The sequence below is a fragment of the Mesocricetus auratus genome, unplaced genomic scaffold, assembly GCF_017639785.1.
Source record: "Mesocricetus auratus isolate SY011 unplaced genomic scaffold, BCM_Maur_2.0 Super-Scaffold_100007, whole genome shotgun sequence".
NCBI lineage: Eukaryota > Metazoa > Chordata > Mammalia > Rodentia > Cricetidae > Mesocricetus > Mesocricetus auratus.
In genome coordinates, this window is record NW_024429191.1 from 83,030,781 (window position 1) to 83,048,882 (window position 18,102).

Below are 18,102 nucleotides of genomic sequence, written 5' to 3' on the forward strand. Positions count from 1 at the left end.
TTGGAATTGCTGGCTTTGTGATCAGTTTGAATTGTTTTTTTTTTTTTTTTGTGAGGTAAGGATCTAAGTTTATTTCTCTATGTGTCTGCATATCTAGTTGCTCTAGAATCATTTGTTGAAAAGATTATTGTTTCTTTCATTAAGTTGTCTTTGTATCTGTTGGAAACCAGTACTTGGGGTAATATGGAGGAATCATTAACACTGGCTGTTAACCACCTTCAATTTCCTGCTAAATCCTCACACAATCAATTAGTTCATTGCTTTTTCCACACAGGACTACTGTAATTCCAGGATGATTGTAGTAGTCCCACATTGGGCATCATCTGTAGTAATCTGTCTTTGGGTTCGTACTTGAGAGGGGGAGAGTGGATTTAGAAATGACAGGTAAAGATACTAAGGAAAAGACAGAGACACAGAATAGAGTCAGGAGGGCAATTCAGTGAATACTGAACACCCCAAGTTTATTCTTCAACATTCTTTTATACTCAATCCAAAAAGGGGAAATGGCAAAAGACTTCTTTATCATGATACAAGGAAGAAACAGACTTTCTTCCTTAATTCTCCAAACATTTAGTAACCATGCCTTAGGCTAAATCTCTTGGTATCTGGTCTTGAGGTTTAAGAATAACCACACCTTAGACCAAGTTTCTTGTTATTTAGCTAAGACATTCATGACCAAGACCAAACATCCTACAGGAGCCATAACTTAGACCTTTAGGTCTTATGACTTTAACCTTGGAAGAGTAAGGATAGTTTTGAACTCTCTGACCTTAAGCCAAGATGAAGCGAAGCCACTTTTATGGGCCCTGACAGACGATGAAGACTCTGCTCTCTCCCAGCAGGCGTCACTGGGATGGTTAAGATATCTGAAGTCTGCAAACCTGTTAAGTCTGTATGTTAGTGGAAACAGAGTTGATGGTTTTCAAATGATTCCTTACCTTGGTTGAATCGCATTTTGGGGGATGCAATTGGGAAGAATGAGAGTAAGCCCCAGGAGAAAATAACAAAGGCATGAGTAGTTCTGCAGCTAACAATCTCTGGTATCCATGAGTAAACACTTCTTTGTTTTCTGCTCTTGGATGGCTTCCAGAGTATTGAAAAGTTAACTTTCTCTATTTTGAACTGTTCCAGTCAGGCTTCCTCTTCCATCTTTTCACTGTAATTGCTTTTCATGGTTATCTGTGGCTTTCACATTATTTAGTCAGTGGTCCTTTTTTAGACTTTGTTTTGCTTGACCATTTGCACTATTTGGTACACTTGATTACTGTGATGATTAGTTTTATGTCAACTTGACACAAGTTAGAGTTAGCCGAAAGGAAGGAACCTCAATTGCCTCCATACGATCCAGCTTGCAAGGCATTTACTTAATTTCTGATTGATGGAGGAGGGCCCAGCCCATTGTGTGGTGCTATCCCTGAGCTGCTAGTCCTGGGTTCTGTAAGGAAGCAAACGGAACAAGCCATGAGTGTTTTAATCCAGACAAACCTGGTCCTGCATCTCACCCATCTATGCATGGCAGATGTATGTACCCTGTATCTTTAAAAGAAAGGTTCCACCGACTACTGTTCTCTCTTTCCCACTGTTCCCACTTTTCCTGTATCCCTCTTCTGTCCTCTTTCTGTCCTCTCTCTGTGTCTCTTTACCTTATTTTCTTACCTTCCCCTCAATAAAACTTTCAATATGAGTCATGTCTACAGGTCTTGTTCACCATCATCTGCCCTGGGACCAAGATCCTTGTGGTCCCAGCCCAGGACCGGGGACCTACTACCTGTGGTCCCAACCTATTCTTTATTCCTAACAGTGAGGAGCAAGCCAGTAAGCAGCACTCATTCATGGCTTCTGTATCAGCTTCTGCCTCCACGATCCTGCCCTGTTTGAGTACCTGTCCTGACTTTCTTCAATGATGAATAGTGACATGAAAGTGTAAGCCCTTTCCTTATTTAGAAATAAACCCTTTCCTCTTTCACAGCAATAGTAATCCTAAATAAGACAATTATTATCTTTCCTTGAAATCCTAACTTCTAGGACCTACTATTTCTTTCTTAGTTGTTATATGTTGTATGTTCCATGATAGTGGATCTCTTTTGTTTGTTTGTTCTCATCTTCACAACCTGTTAAACTTTTGGAATGCTCTATGGAGTTTTTTGTTTTTTTGTCCTTAAGACATTGCTTTCTTTGAAGCCCTCTTAAGTGATGCTGTAAGACTTTCCTGTAAGTCTCAGACCATTGGAGCTGACACTTGAGATAGAGACCCTTTTTAGTCCTCATGTGCAGTATTGAGGTCACTCTCTTCTTTCTCTAGGATTCCCTGGCTTTGAACTGCATGTCATCAGATTATATTATTTTAACCCCAGTTGATCCTAACTCCTGGTTCATTCCCTATAATGAGTTTGATTCTAGTTATTTAGAGTTAGAACAAACTTCACAAGTAAAAGGCTCAGCTCTCCACAAGACTTGTCTTTATGCAGACACCAGTCAAAAGCTTTAGAGGCTGACCACTTTTAATTTTTGGTCAATGAACTACAAATTGGAGGGTTCTTACCATCTTCTTGGGTTTGATAATTCATGAGAATAATTCATAGGAGCCAGGAAAGTAGTCTACTTACAGCAGTAGTTTTATGGTAGCATCACAGATTTAAGTCAGAATGAGCTGAAAGAAAAGGTATAGAGTGTGGAGAGATTTCAATATGGGGGTGGTATCTTTTCCCTGGGAAGTTGGGGAAAATCTTTTTCCTGTCACACCCAGAGTATTGCCAACTTGAGATGTTTACACAAGCCTTAGTATCTAGTGTTTGAGGAGATATCATTATGTAGGCATAGTTGAATTATTGGTCATGGATTGAACTCAATCTGCAGCTTTTCTCTTTATTTTGGTCACATGGTTGGTGGTTGGTCTTTCTGTTGTTGCCAGAACTCTTTAGAGTCATATCATTACCATAAATTACCTATGAGCTACTGTTAGTCCTACCATGAATGAAAAAGATATTTGAATCACTCAGGAAATTACCAGGATTTAAAGACTGCCTCCCAGGATCTGGCAGACAGATGTCAGCCAGATTATTACCCACAGTCACCCCCTCTTTTGTTTCTCTTTTTCTCTTAGCAGCACTGTTTCTTATATTAATCCTTGGGGATTTTGATCATGAGATATTTCTCAGCACTTTGATCTTTTAGTGTTTGAATTTAATTTATAGAAGTGATCTAATTTTCCAACTTAGTCATTCTTTATAAACAACCAAAGAATCCCCATAATTTCAGTTTTATGGATCTTACTGTCAGATCACCACTTGTTTCTTTCCGTCTTTGTCCTTCTAAACCCGATTTACACTCTTTTAACCCTATTGGGGTTTCTAGTCTATTGATTCGACTGTTGTTTTATACTGTCTCTCAGTAGCTTCACTCCTTTCTTACTCAGAGTAAGCCAATCCTAATTATCCCAGCATACCACCTCTTCTTCAAAGAGAAACTTTGTTGATGTTGTTTCTTAGTAGTGCTGGGGTTTAAACTCAGGGCCTTGTACATATGAGGCAATTTCTGTACTATTGAGTTAAACACCCAGCTCTCAAATTTCCTTTCTTGATTCATTGTCCTTACAGAGCCAAAACTGCATTCCTGTTAAATCCAACTTTCCACTTTTTCCATGACTGCACCCATGTAGCTGAATGTGGTTAGTGAAAAGTATACAACAATACTGATTGGTTTTATTTTAAATTCATGACCGCAAACCTCAAGTGGGACTTTAATCCTTCCAGGTAATCATGTTATATAGTGTAGGAATAGGGTGGACCGATTTTCTTAATAGTTTTTCCTCTCATCTTACACTTTCAACACTTTACATACTTTTCTTAACTAATGCCTTTTCTTCATTCTTTACTGAAAAATTTGAAGAGAAATCCTCTAGAAGGTACTTCTAGATATCTGCTAACATTTACATCTACCTACTTTTTTCTATAGGTAATTGTTTCATCTGTAAAGTAGACTCTTATCTCCTGATGCCTATTTAAGAATGCTACTCAAAAGCTGGGCAGTGGTGGCGCATGCCTTTAATCCTAGCGCTCCAGAGGTAGAATAAGGCAGATCTCTGTGAGTTAAAGGCCAGCTTGGTCTACATAGTGAGTTTTAGGACAGCCAGGGTTATGTAGAGTGAGACCTTGTCTCAAAACAAACAAACAAACCAACAACCCAAAATAAAACAATAACTGCATAAATATAATAAAAGGAATATTATTTTAGCAGTTCTTTTCCTTTCTAATTAGCTCATTCTTATCAAATATACCACTTCTTTCATGTTAAAAAGACAAAGTTCTCTTGACCTCGCTTGCCCCTCTAGCTACTACCTAATTTTCATGTTATAAATTTATTTTGTGTATATGTGTAGTGTATGTGTGTATACATGAGTATAGGTGCACATGCACATATCTGTACAAATTTATGAAGGCCAAAACTGGAGTTAATTTTATTCAGTGGGCTATAATCTTTTCTGTGACTTCCAGTGCTCTCTAGTTGTTTGCTGTCGGGTCAGCAGGATAGCTCAATTTTATTTTCTGTTATATATACCCTGACTATTATCTCCAGCACTTCCTTGCTTTCTAGAACATGATGTTCCAGGCTTAGCTACATTCCTGTCCTGTTTTATAATCTGATATTTCTCCATGGAGCCATAGATTTCTTCTTTTTCTCTTTTAATTAAGGCATGACTTACAAGGAATAAAATGTAAATAAAGTAAGGTTCAGTTTAATGAGTTTTCACAATTGTATACACCTTATGTCTTAGTTAGGGTTTCTGAAACACGATGGCCAAAAAGCAAATTGGGGAGGAGGGGTTAATTTGGCTTATTTCCATATCACTGTTTATCATTGAAGGATATCAGGGCAGGAACTCAAGTAGAGCAAAAACCTGGAGGCAGGAGCTGATGAAGAGTCCATGGAGAAGTGCTGCTTACTGGCTTGCTCCTCATGACTTTCTCAGCCTGTTCTTATAGAACCCAGGACCACTAGCCCAGGGATGGCTACCACAGTAGAACCCCACATCAATCACTAATTAAGAAAATGCCCTACAGCTTGGTCTTGTGGAGGTAGTTTCTCAGTTGAGATTCCCTCCTTTCAGATAACTCTAACTTGTGTCAAATTGACATAATACTAGCTGCCACACAATCTGTATGACTGTTACTTCAAACAAGATAAAGGACATATTTATCTTTTAAGAAAGTTTCATCATCCTTCATTATATGCAGTTGTCTCTTCTAACCAATAGCCCACCTTTGTTTTAACGTTGCCTAGTGTTTTACTTTATGTACATGAATTATAATGAATTATTAGTTAGTTTGATTTATTTTTTATTTTTATTTTTTGCTTTTGAGACAGGGTAACAGCTCTTGCTGTTCTGGAACTCCCTCTGTAGGTCAGGCTGTCCTTGAACTCACAGAGATCCACCTGATTCTGCCTCTTGAGTACACCACCATGGCCGACTTTATGTTTTTATTTTATTATTATTATTTAGTATCAGTTTTATATTCAGTTATGAGAGAGTACTACATAGTAATTTGAATAGGGGAAATTTAGTATAATGAATTAATAGTTATAAAAATTGGAGTAATGAGAGCTTGGTTAGGAAGATGGATGTAGAGTATAACTTACATAAGAAGAAATAATTACTACTGTACTTAGAAAGTTCAAGGAAGAGTGCTCCCCGAATCCTTGGTTGACTGGAAAGGGCATGACTGGCTCTCTGAATAGCAGAGAAATTGTATGGTGGTATCACACAGGTGGACCTTTCTTGAAATTTGGCCTCTAGAACTTCCCTCTTGCCATGGTAAATTATACTGATGCTTACCAAAAGTGTCCCAGAATGAAAGTTCTGATTGTTGGATACTCTTGCTGCTATGAAACCCAGCAGTGGTGGACTGGAGAAGTTAAACATACTGTGGTGAGTAGTTGATGGTAGAGCAGCTGCCTGTGCTATAGGAATCAAATACTGGAGAAGTCACATGCTTTGGAACCTGGAAGCAAAACCATTTCTTCCCACTAGTTCTTGCCAGTGCCCTCTACTCATGAAGCTTACCACTGCACCAGCTGGCAAAGAAAATACATACAAAGACCTCAAGTCTATTTTCAGAACAAATGAAAGAATTTGGAGCTGAAAAGCAATAAGGTGATTATTAGTTTAAGTGACATTTTCTTTTTTCTCTTAAAGCTCTCAAAGTTTCAGTTGTATGGTAGCAGTTTTATATAAAAGAATGGTAAAAGTGAAGGGGAAACCTCTGTCTAGTGACTGGACGTGAGGTTGCATTAGCTTGTTTTATCTTGGGACTTTATCCTAGCTGTAGTTTATTTTAGCCCACTCTTGGCTTCAAATGTTTTGAGGTAATTGGGACCTTTTCAGCAGAAAGGCTTGATAGCTGTTCTGGTAAGTTTTTACAGCTCTCTTTCAGTGTTATAGTTGAGTCACTTTACAGGTTAGATGACAAATGCTTTTGTTTATACTTCTTGTATTATTTCTTAAAAATTAGCATATAGATTTATATTTTGTTATTTCCTCCTATGTTGAAAAGGCACTACACAATATATTTTTTGCACTTTGACATTTCTAACATTATGTTGTGGGAATTAATATTAGTTCGTAAAGACCTTCAGTCTCTCTCTTTTTGTAATTATATGATATGTAGGCCTTGGTCAATTCATTGTCCAGTATGTTACAGTGGAAGATTATTTTGTAATAGCTGGGCCTGGTGCCTCAGGCCTGTAATCCCAACCACTTGGGAAACTGAGTCAGGAAGATCTCAAATCCAAGGCTTGCTACAGAGTGAATTCTAAGCTAGTTTGGGCAACTTAATAAAACTGTCTCAAAAATAAAAAATATAAAAAGAGGTTGGGGCAATATAGGTCGGTGATACAATGCATACATAAGGTCCTGGGTACAATCCACATTGCCATACTATGGAAAGGTTTTCTTACACTTCTTAAATTTTCTCCTTCATTTGTATAAGTCTCACAGTTCCCTGAATCTGCCCTCTGGATTTAATTTTACCATCATAACTTCTATTTTGAAAATATTTCCTTAATCTTTGTTTTCTAAAATGAATATTTAGCATATTTACGTGTGTATAATTTTATGCATATATACGTACACACACACACACACACACATATATATATACAATTTTATTTTTTGAGATAGAGTTTCACTGTATTGTCTAAGTGGGACTAGAATTTGTGGTCCTTAAGTCTGAGCCTCTGAGTAGCTGTGATTCAAGGTGTGTGTCAATGCATCTGGCTTGAATATACTTTTAAAGTTATTTACTTATGTTTTATATGGTAGTGTCTTGCTTGAATGTATATATGTATATATGTGTGCAGTGCCTGTGGAGCCCAGAAGAGGGCTTCAGATCCCTGGAACTGGAGTTACAGTAGACCTTAGGTGTTCTTGTATCAGGTGTCTTTCTGTGCAGTGGTATAAAATGTATATATGAATACATATTTTGTCTTTTATGCATAAAGGGATCATATTTTATGTGTTCTGCATTTTGTGTTTTTCACTTAGTATGTCTCAGTCTTTTTCATGACTGTATTAGTGTAGCCCTATTGTCACTATTCTGTGTTTGAGCTCAGCAATGCTTAGAGCGAAACATGATTGTGTGCTTCTTAGTGCATGTATGCCTTTTTTCTAGAATAGCTTTCTAGAAGAATGTCAGAGATTTTTGTTTTATAGAGTTGTTATCTATTTTTAAAAATTTGAGAGATATGACTAAACTCACCTTTTCTGTTAACAGTTACACCAGTTCACATGGCTACCAGTTGCATAAGGTCCCACTCCTCTCTCATTCTTGCCTATTGTAGAAACTATGGATTTTGCTTTTGTCAATCCAGTGAATTGAACATTATTTAAATTGACTTTTCCGAAAATTAAGTTCATAACCATGTGCAATCCTTTATATTTTCTTGTTTAGATGCTTTGCTTATATTTTTATGTTACTGATTTTTATTGCTTTGTAAGAGTTCTTTATATAATTCAAACAATTTATTATTTTGGTTACAGGTATTTTCTCCTGATTACTTATTTGCTTACTATTTAATTTGGGTATGGCATTTTTTTTTGTTTTATAAATTTTATGCATTAAAAAGTCTTTTTCCTTCAAAGATTCTGGAATTTGAATCTTGATTTTAGGAATCTCTTCCATTCTAGATTTTAAAATACTCTACTCCCCCTCCTAATACCTACATAATATTGTTCTTTAATTTTAAAGCAAATTTCATGAATTGTCAAAGTAGCTTTTAGTGATCTTCATTTTATTCTTCTTGACAATTTTCTACAAATTTATGTTTTGCCAGAAGTGTATCTAGAAAAATCATTTTAATGTTGTGAATTCATATGAAGATTATTAGAAAAACTGATAGAGAAAAAAGGTTAAGGAAGGGGTATTCTAAAGATCAAGACTGGGATAATTTGTAGAGCAGAGTTTTCAATCTTCCTAATGCTGCAACCCTTTAATACAATCCCTTATGTTGTGGTGATTGCCAGCTATAAAATCATTTCATTGTTACTTCATAACTATAATTTTGCTACTGTTATGAACCATAACAGTATATCTGATATAAGACTCTAAGGGGTCACAACCCACAGGTTGAGAACCACTGTGGTAAACAAGCTTGAAAGAGGGCACTAATTCTTAGGTGCTAGGAAAGGAGCTATAAAGTGTGGGGACGTGGGGTTAATTTAATTTAATTTATTTGGTTTTTTGAGGCAGGGGTTCTCTTTGTAGTCCTGACTGTCCTGGAACTTGCTCTGTAGACCAGGATGCCTCAAGGATATGCCATAGGGCTGGAGAGATAGTTCAGTGGTTAAGAATACTGGTTGTTCTCCCACAGGACCCACATGGCAGCTCATAACCCTCTGCTCCATTGTCAGGAGATCAATGCATGCAGATATACATGTGGGCATAAATAAATCAAAAATAATAATAAATTTAAATTTTACTCCACTGAAAATAGAATACACAGTTGTACTTGTGTTTGCTTTTCCAACCCATCTTCCTTATTTGAAGCTTTGTTTTTCATTAAATTTATAACAGCTGTTTTAAATTCATATAGTTTATGCCACTGCATTTGTGATAGTAGCTTATGGGTTGTGGTATAAAGTAGTCTGCAAATAGCAGTGACTGAACACTTACACTGTCACTACCAAATGCTCACCTAGTCATATTTTTTCACTCCTTTCCACTCTACCAAGAACATCTTTCATGGTTAAAGCCATCCCTTCTTTGATCCCCTACTTACAGGATTTTAATCTTAATTATTATAGTACCTGTTTTTATTAATTGAGTTTAGATGTGTTAACATCTCATTTTTCCATCATTTTACTAATAAATAATTTAATGCTGCCAATGTTAACATCTACTGTTAAATGATCCTAGGGATGTTCCAGGGAGTAAATGCCTTTATTGAACTGGTTGTATCTTTTTCCTAGACTTTTTACATATTCAGTTAGGATTGTGTCTAGTCTCATGCAACAAAAACCTAAATGCCTAGGCTTAATTAAATAGGACTTTTTCTTTTGGTAATAAGGAATTTATATTTAGGCAATTCAGGGTTTATGGCAGTTTTCCAGTGTCATTAAGGACACAGGATTCTCTATATTTCCCATCTTTCATAGTGGCTTTCCCACTATGATAGCAAGGTGACTGTTGTGTTTCCAGACTGTTCCTTAAAAAGCGTTCCCCATAAACCCTGTGTTTTGATCTCATTGTTATTAAGTGAGCTACATGTTTAGTCATAGGCTGCAGGGGAGTTTGATAAGCTATTATTTTAGGTATTTTACTTCCTTATCCAAAACTAGTATTGATCTAATATAGAAGTTAGTAGAATTTTGGCTAGATAATTAGCTGTTAACAGATGATAGGCAATCATGCATTTTTGTTCTTTAAAACAGTCTTACATATTGGGCATTGTCATTGCCGAGGAGAAACTGAGAGTAAGAGGCTAAGTGTGGTTCAGCCCTACAGAAAGTGGAAGGGGCAGAGGTGTGAGCATGGTTTTACCTGCCCAAAGCCCATCCTTCTCTACATTCTATTGTTGACATAATTTTGTTCACTTTGAGTCTTATTTAAGTAAATATTTTGTATGAGTACTATTAGAAATATCTTAATTAAACCTGATCTTTTTTAACTGGCATGTTGTTAAAGTAAGTCTAATAACTACAGTCTTTTTATTCACGTAACATTTTTTATTAATGAGACTAATTTTTCTTGCAAGATAAGGAACAAATAAATATCCGGGAAATCTGATTACTGTTTTCAGGATGTCTTAGAAGGTACCTACTTTCTTGTTTTAATTACTTTTCTTCAACACTTAAGCTTTGCTCAAGATGTAATGAGGTTTTCCTGTGTCCCATGTTGAGAACTATAATGGTGTTCATGTAAGGATAGTTTACGAAGTTACAGTGCAGCTAATAACAATTATCATGGGCTACAGCCCAAAATAGACAAATCAAGAATTTGGAGAAAATAAATGAGGAAAACTTTAATGGCATGCAATTAGGACTCCAGAATTAGGACACAAATGACAAGGTGAATCTCAGTAAATATAATTTAGATATTTTGATTTTTAAAGCCAGCATTCAGAAACAACTTGGAAACTTGTTTTTTCAGAAGACAAAACCAGCACTGGCTCCAGTTCTGGCATGCCTGGGAATTGGCCCTTAGAGATAGAAGGAAGAAAGACTAGTGTTCTGCTCTCCTTTAGGATGGTAGCATTTTTGCTGTTGAGTTTTTGTGTAAATATGACTTTGAACTTACTTTGAAGGATTGTTACCAGAAATTATTTTCTTATGCCAAAGCACACATTAAGCATATACTTGTTCACTTAAACCTCTAGTCTCCTTTTCTTGTCAACTCTGATAATGCACAGCACTGTCTATTGTGGATGGTACTTGGGTTTATTTCTCCTTAACTCTGATTATCACACTAGATGCTCACTTTAGGTAAAAAGTGCTTATTAACCTTTAAAAAATTCCCTGTAGTGCCTGTTTAAGGCTTATACTTAGTTTGATCTTAATAAGCTCCAAATAAACAAAAGACTAGGAGACATTTTATATGCTTATAGTTACTACTAGAAAAAGATACAAAGCCATGAGCCATCTGTTATGTTACATATCTTAGAATCAGAGAAACATTGCAAACTTTAAGAATATAATTTTTGAAGTTTTTCTTCCAAAGCAGGTGCTAAAATAAGGTATTTTAGCCAGGCAGTGGTGGTGGCACACACCTTTAATCCTAGCGCTTGGAAGGCAGAGGCAGGCAGATCTCTGTGAGTTTGAGGCCAACCTGGTCTACAGAGCTAGTTCTAGGACAACCAAGGCTACACCGAGAAACCCTGTCTTGAAAAACAAAGCAAACAAAAGATACTTTGCAGTGTTTATGTATGTTTTGATCTTTTCTTGATGTTATTTATGAGACTGCTTAGTGCCTGGACTTATGTTTAACCTTTTAAACATACTAGATATGTTTTATATGGCTGGAAGAAACCCAAGAAAGCAAATGACACAGGGACATTAGTTGCAGTTCCATAAAGATACTCTTTTCATGTGACCTTTCATTGAACAAATGAGGACAGGGATATATACTCTAACATTAAAATATTTTATTAAATGGTAAGTGAATGAAAGAATCTAAAAATCTAAGCTCTCAAATGATTTTGCATGTTTTTGGTGTATATGTTAGTGTCATATAGTGGGACATTGTGGATTGATAGGGAAATTATCTGAGGAGACAGACAGTCAAGAAAGCCTCCACTCTGACATTTTATCTGCTTTATGGAATTTCACAGTGGATTTTACTGACTTAATAACTAAAATGTATGCTGATTTCAGTGATGAATAAATACTTTGGGATAATGAAAACATTTTGAAACTAGAGATGGTGAACACGTATGTGTAACATTGAATTTTATTTATTTCACTTTTAGTCCTGTATGTGTCTCGTGGGAATTATATAAAAATTCTTTGTATTCTCTCACAAGCCCATGGTTATATAATGCCTTTATGTGCATAGATTAAAATATTGTAGCAGTAAGAAGACCATACTGCGCATATCACTGTGACTTGTTCCTCTCTCTTAGGCATAAAAATTAGGTAAACTTTCATCTTAGAACAAAGAGACATGCTTTATCTTTTAGAATCATGAATTTATAGTATCCTAGTGCCAAGATTTAAATATTTTCTTGTTAACAGATTCTCCCTCCAAATTTCTTCCTTTTTATTCCTTCCTTCCTTTTTTTAATATTTCTTTTATTTTTGAGAGTATAATTACATAAATTTCCTTCCCTTTTCTTCCTTCATGCCGTCACATATACTCCTTGTTCTTTCAAATTCATAAGATCAGCCTTCTCTGCAAGGGTTTGATGTGAACAGTGATATGGAGATAAAATGTAATTGATAAATTCAATGTACATTTTTAGTGTTTCATGTATTTAGATCTTATCTATGCAACAGTGAATTAAGCAACGTCTCTGCCATCCTAGAACTTGTATTCAGTGGAGAGTTGACAATGAACAAATGTGTTTGTGTGTGTGTATTATTACATGCTCACCTCTGTGTGTGGTAAAGGTCTGCATACCTGTTTGCTCACCCTCTCAGAAGCCAAAGTGTCCTGCTTTATCACTCTTCCTTATTATTTCTTTGAGACAGGGTCTCATGGAACATAAGTCAGGCTAGGCTGGCAGCCAGTGAACTGTTATCAGTCCTCCTGTCTCCAGTCCCTGCAGTGCTGGGGTTACCACCCAGCTGTTTTCACATGGGTAGCATGAGCTGAACTTAGGTCCTTATACTTGCCCTCTAACCAACCCACTGTGAGTGACCTCTCTAGCTCAGAGATGAAGTTAAAGAAAAAGCTAAGAAGTATAGGTGAAGACTTTGATGTATGAATCTTACCACTCATTCATTGCCTCCTGGAGTTTAGGAAGCTCATCTTTTTACCTCTGTTTTAACCAGTCATGACTGAGAGCATTCCACAGTGAGGACAGTGAGACATGAAACTTTTTGGGCAAGGCTGATCCCATTGAACAAAGGGCAGTTCTTCAGAAGTGAGGGACAGCTATAAGTCATTGACAGCTCAAGTTTTAGTTAATACATGAATAGTCACTAGCTCTTATAACTTAATTTAACCCATTTATTTTAATCTGTGTTCTGTCACGTGGCTTGTTACCTGATCTCTCCAGACTACTCATGCAGATTCCTTCTTGTCTGGCTGGCAAATTTGCCCTTCTTCCCAAATCCTCTCTATCTCCAGAAGTCCCACCTAACCTCTTCCTAGTTATTGGCCATTCAACTTTTTATTACACCAATCACAGCAATACATTTTCACACAGTGTACAAATATCTCACAATAGTATATGGTTAATAGTTTTGTTTGTCTTGGGGGAGGGAGTGTTTGTTATCCTGGAACTCACGGAGATCCACCTGCCTCTGCAGGGTTAAAGTGTAGCACCACATGTCTAATTCTGTAGTTAGCATTTTGTTGTGATAACTTATTTATCTGTCTCCATCTGTCTATATAATTTTTGATTCATTTCAAAGTAAAAAGTATTCTATGGCATGATCTTGCTAAATATGTAAGCATGAAATCATTAGAGCTCAAATTTTGTTTTGTTCTTTTGAGGTAAAATGTACATATAATATGTAAGTCTGCTGTAAACATTTGCTGAATTTTGACAAGTGCATAATCTATGCATCCCAAATTCCATTAAGTGAAGAATATCACAAATTAAAGTATATTCTAGTATTGCTATTTGCAGACAAAATATATCTTAGAAACTTTAATTTCATTTATCCAATTTCTGCCTTTTAGGTTGTTGTCATCATTTTAAGTTTGTCTATGTTTTATTTATTGTAGTGCTGGGATTGAGCATGGGGCCTTATGCATATTGGGAAGCTCTGTACCACTGATCTGCTCCCCTAGCCTTTACATGTATTTTAAAATTATCAAGCTTTTGATATTAATGCTATTTTGCACTTCACATGTACTAGTCTGTTAACCCATTCTATGACTCTTCTTTACATATCTGATTTTTGTGTACTACTTTCCTTGGAAGAACCACATTTGATATTTCTGTTACTCCTACATTGTTTTTGAGTTTTAGAAATAGTTTTTCTTCATTTTCATTTTTCAAAGAATTTAAAAATCTGAGATAGATTTTTTAACATGTATTCTCATTATGTGAGTATCAAGGCATGCTTGTGCAATGGCCCATGTGTGGAGCTCAGAGGGCAACCTGATGTCTTGGGCTCTATATAAGTTCCAGGAATGGAAGTCAGGTCATTAGTCTTGGTGGCAAGTACCTATAGAGGTTGAGCCATCTCCTTGCCTGAGAATAGACTTCTTGATTGTTACCTACTTTTAGTCAGAACCTATTTTTTTAAACAACCTTTTTACTTAATCTTTATTAAACAATGCAGAGTTCAGTCAGAATCTTAAAGTTGTCTTCCATTGTCTTCTGTCCTTCAGTCTGTTGAAAGTCATCTCTTAGTCTGTTGATTGTTGCTATTTTAAATACACAGCACTTTGTTTAAATGTTTCTTTCAGAGACTTCTTTCTGTTATAGATGTTGTTAGCACTTTGGCTGTGATTGCTTGGTTCTTTTGTTTTCATTGTTTGTTTTTCATATATCTGATTAGTTAGAAAATTCTTGCTTCTTATCACCTCAAATATAACTTCTTCCTAATTTTCTGACTTTCTGAATTTTTGGTTATTTGCTTGCTACAACTTTTTGGTGGGCTGCATATAGTGCTAATATTCTTTTCTATATTTTCTAACCTTTTTTGTGCTTTGATTTGGATATTTTCTGTTGATGTAAGCTCTTTATGTTTGTGTAGTTTTCTCCACAGGACATAGAACAGATGAGCAAGGCTATAGGCATGATAGTTGGACCACAAGGGAACATAGAGACAGGCTTTGTTTATTTTTGTATGTAACGTACAAGAGAATGTTGCTATGATTGTTCAGTACAAAGGAAAATAAAAGTTATGTAGAAAACAAAAGACAGATGATTTTTTTAAACATAATTTTTTTTATTGAATCTTTGGGAAGTTCACATCATAGACCATAATTCTACTTACCTCCCAGTTCCTCCATATCCTCCCCCTTACCCCTGCAGTGCACCCCACAAAGAAAATTTAAAAAATCAAACCAATCAAAAACAAAACAAGCAAACAAAAAGAAAAGCAAAAATCCTCTTTTATCCTCCATCATTCTGCCTCTCCAACACCTCTTCATTTTCCCTGGTGACATCGGGAGCCAAGGTATGTCTCACAGTATATCCTTTTGTTCAACCAGCTTTACTTGTAAATGTTCATTGCAATGAGACATTGGTCAGATTCAAGGCCTATGGTTTCTGGTACACCATCATCACTGACACCAAAACTCAGATATCCTGTAGATGCCATGAGTCATGAAGATCCTGAGGGTGTCGTTTCACAGGACTAGTCCCTTCATGAGCTCCAGCAGGTCCTAGAAGGGGTAGATGTTAGGGTGGGCCAACACCAGGCCTGGCTGTGACCTGGGTGATAGCTGAGTTGCGCCATCAGTGCAGGCCACTAGGGCTGTCCCTCTTCAGGTGAGGGGCAGAGTCAACTCCCCTTTATCCATGCCATAAGGATCATTTCTCACAGATGCCTCTCTCCCAAGTGGTGGTGGTGGAGGTTTGGGATGGACAGCTCTCCTTCTGCAGTGTCCAGCGAGGGACAGGGCCAGCTGTCCTAGGGCCAGTGAAGGGCAGCATGGCCCTCGGATTTCATCACAAATGGTTCCAGTGGTCCCCTGAGGTGACACAGGCCACAGACATTAACATAGACCCCAACTGCAGCAGGAATATGGACTCAGACATGGTCCTAGGCAACAGCTTGGGACTGTATAGCATTTTGGCTTCAGTGGAAGCACAGGCTACTGAAATCAGGATGGCTCTGGTGGCATAGCCCCTGGACACCAACAAGGCCACAGGTTGCAGCCTGACCCAAGGCTTCCATGTAACCTTTGGTGGCAACGTGGGCCTCAGACTTCAACACAAATCTCAGTTGCCATGGCTCAGATATGTTCCATAGCACCAACCAGGTCTGGATGTCAACATTGCCCCAGGGGTGGCATTGCAGACCACTTAGACCAGCATGACCCCAGTGGCAGCATGGCCCTTAGTCACTAACATGGTCCCAGATCTCCTGCATCCACATGGCCATTGATGGTAACAGGAGTCTCAGACATCAACACAGACATAGCCCTCAGCTGCAGCTCTGGCCTGGACATCACCATGGCATCTGGAACAGATTTTTTTTTTTTAAATCAGAGTTCTTGCAAACAGTATTAAGGGATGTGGTGAAAAGCACAATTGGGGTGTCCTTTGACCTAGAGCAGTACAGAGGAGAGAGGTTCTGGTTCATATGCATCAGTAGTCTTCAGAGGTGGGATAATTCTGGCTTTTGTTTTTTTAATAGAAGGAAGTATTTATTGTGGCTAATAGTTCCAGAAGGAAAGGAATTTATCACTACCACAGAGAAGTATTTTTATATTTTACATGTTGAGAAATAATTTATAAAGTAGAACCTTCATGATAACTTCAGAAAAGTTTTGTGAATTTCATATTAAGTACCATATTTATATCACTTCACCCCTCTCTAGCCTCTCCAGCTCCTCAAGTACTCTTGCCCACTCCTCACTTTCATTGTCTCTTATCCTTTATTTATTTTGGTTACATATATATATATATGCACATATTAATTTAAAAACACAATCTGATGAGTTTAATGTAGCTTGTATGTATGTGTATGATTCAATTTTTATAATTTAACTTTTTATTGATTCTTTGTGGATTTCACATCATGTATCTTGATCCCATTCATTTCCCCATCCCTTCATATGTGCCTTCTACCTTTGCAACCTCTTCACAAGGTAAATAAAATAAAATAAAATTTAAAAGAAAAAGAATCTTGTCATGGAAGCTATACTGTGATACAGTGAGTCACACAGTATCCCCTTTAGTCCATACATCTTTGCTTGCAATGAGTCATTGGTCTGGTTTGAGGACTCTGGTTTCTACTACAGTAGATACTGGCCCCTCACTGGGGCTCCTCTCGGAAACTCTATTGTTGTTCTGTGTCGTGGAGGTCCTACAGCTTTGGGTCTGCAGGACACATGCTCCAGCAGGTCATAGATAGGGTGGATGCTGGGATGGATCAACTCATATGCTTGGTTCTGGGTTTGGGTGGTTGCTGCTAGTCAACCTGCCAGCTCTCCCTCATCCTCACCACCAGGGTGAGCTCTCCAGCACTGCCCCAGCTAGCTTATCCTATGCAGTAAGCAGCAAGGGCCAGAGCCAGTTCTTCTGCTCTATACCTCAGGACCAACTCATCTACACCTACACCACCAGGACCAGCTCTACTGTGTTGCTCAGGCGAGATGCAGGGGCCACTCTCCTGTGTGCTATAGCTGGTGAGTGGCAAGGCCAGCTTTCCTATCTGCCACAGGTGGCAAGTAGGGGGCTTTTCTCCCTTGCCCATCCTACTACGTGGTCCATGAAGGGTGGGGCTAGGCCTCTGATGCTCACTTTCTTCAGGCCCTGTTCAACAGTGCCTCTGTCCATAGGGTCAGTTCTACTATGCTGCCCAAGAGGGCGTGTTCTCCTGAGTACTAGTTTTCCTTAGTGCAGCAGCCAGTGAGGGGTGGGGTCAACTTTGTGCAGCCTTATCCTCTCAGCCTTCTGTAGTAACAAAAGCCATGGACATCAATAGAGACAGCAGCTACGGTAGGGCCACAGACCCAGACCTGGCCCTTGGCAGTAACCCAGGCCCAGATGGCAAGCAGGCCACCCACCTTAGTCTGCTTCTCCCTGCCTTCACCTCTTCAGATATGCCTCTCTCCACAGGACATGAACCATTCTTTCTTCTCTCTCCTCCATACTCTACCGTGTATTTGCTCACCATAATAGTGCCCAACTGCCGGGTGTTGGTGACAAACGCCTTTAATCCCAGCATTCGGGAGGCAGAGGCAGGCAGATCTCTGTGAGTTTGAGGCCAGCCTGGTCTACAGAGTGAGTTCCAGGGTAGCCTTCAAAACAATACAGAGA

General features: G+C 37.9%; 1 protein-coding gene across 9 annotated transcripts in view; it reads left to right on the forward strand.

The window, feature by feature from the left end:
* The window catches only part of Tanc2 (tetratricopeptide repeat, ankyrin repeat and coiled-coil containing 2), a 306,152-nt gene that overhangs the window by 16,942 nt on the left and 271,108 nt on the right, over positions 1 to 18,102 (forward strand). The gene's annotated exons all lie outside the window — the stretch shown is intronic.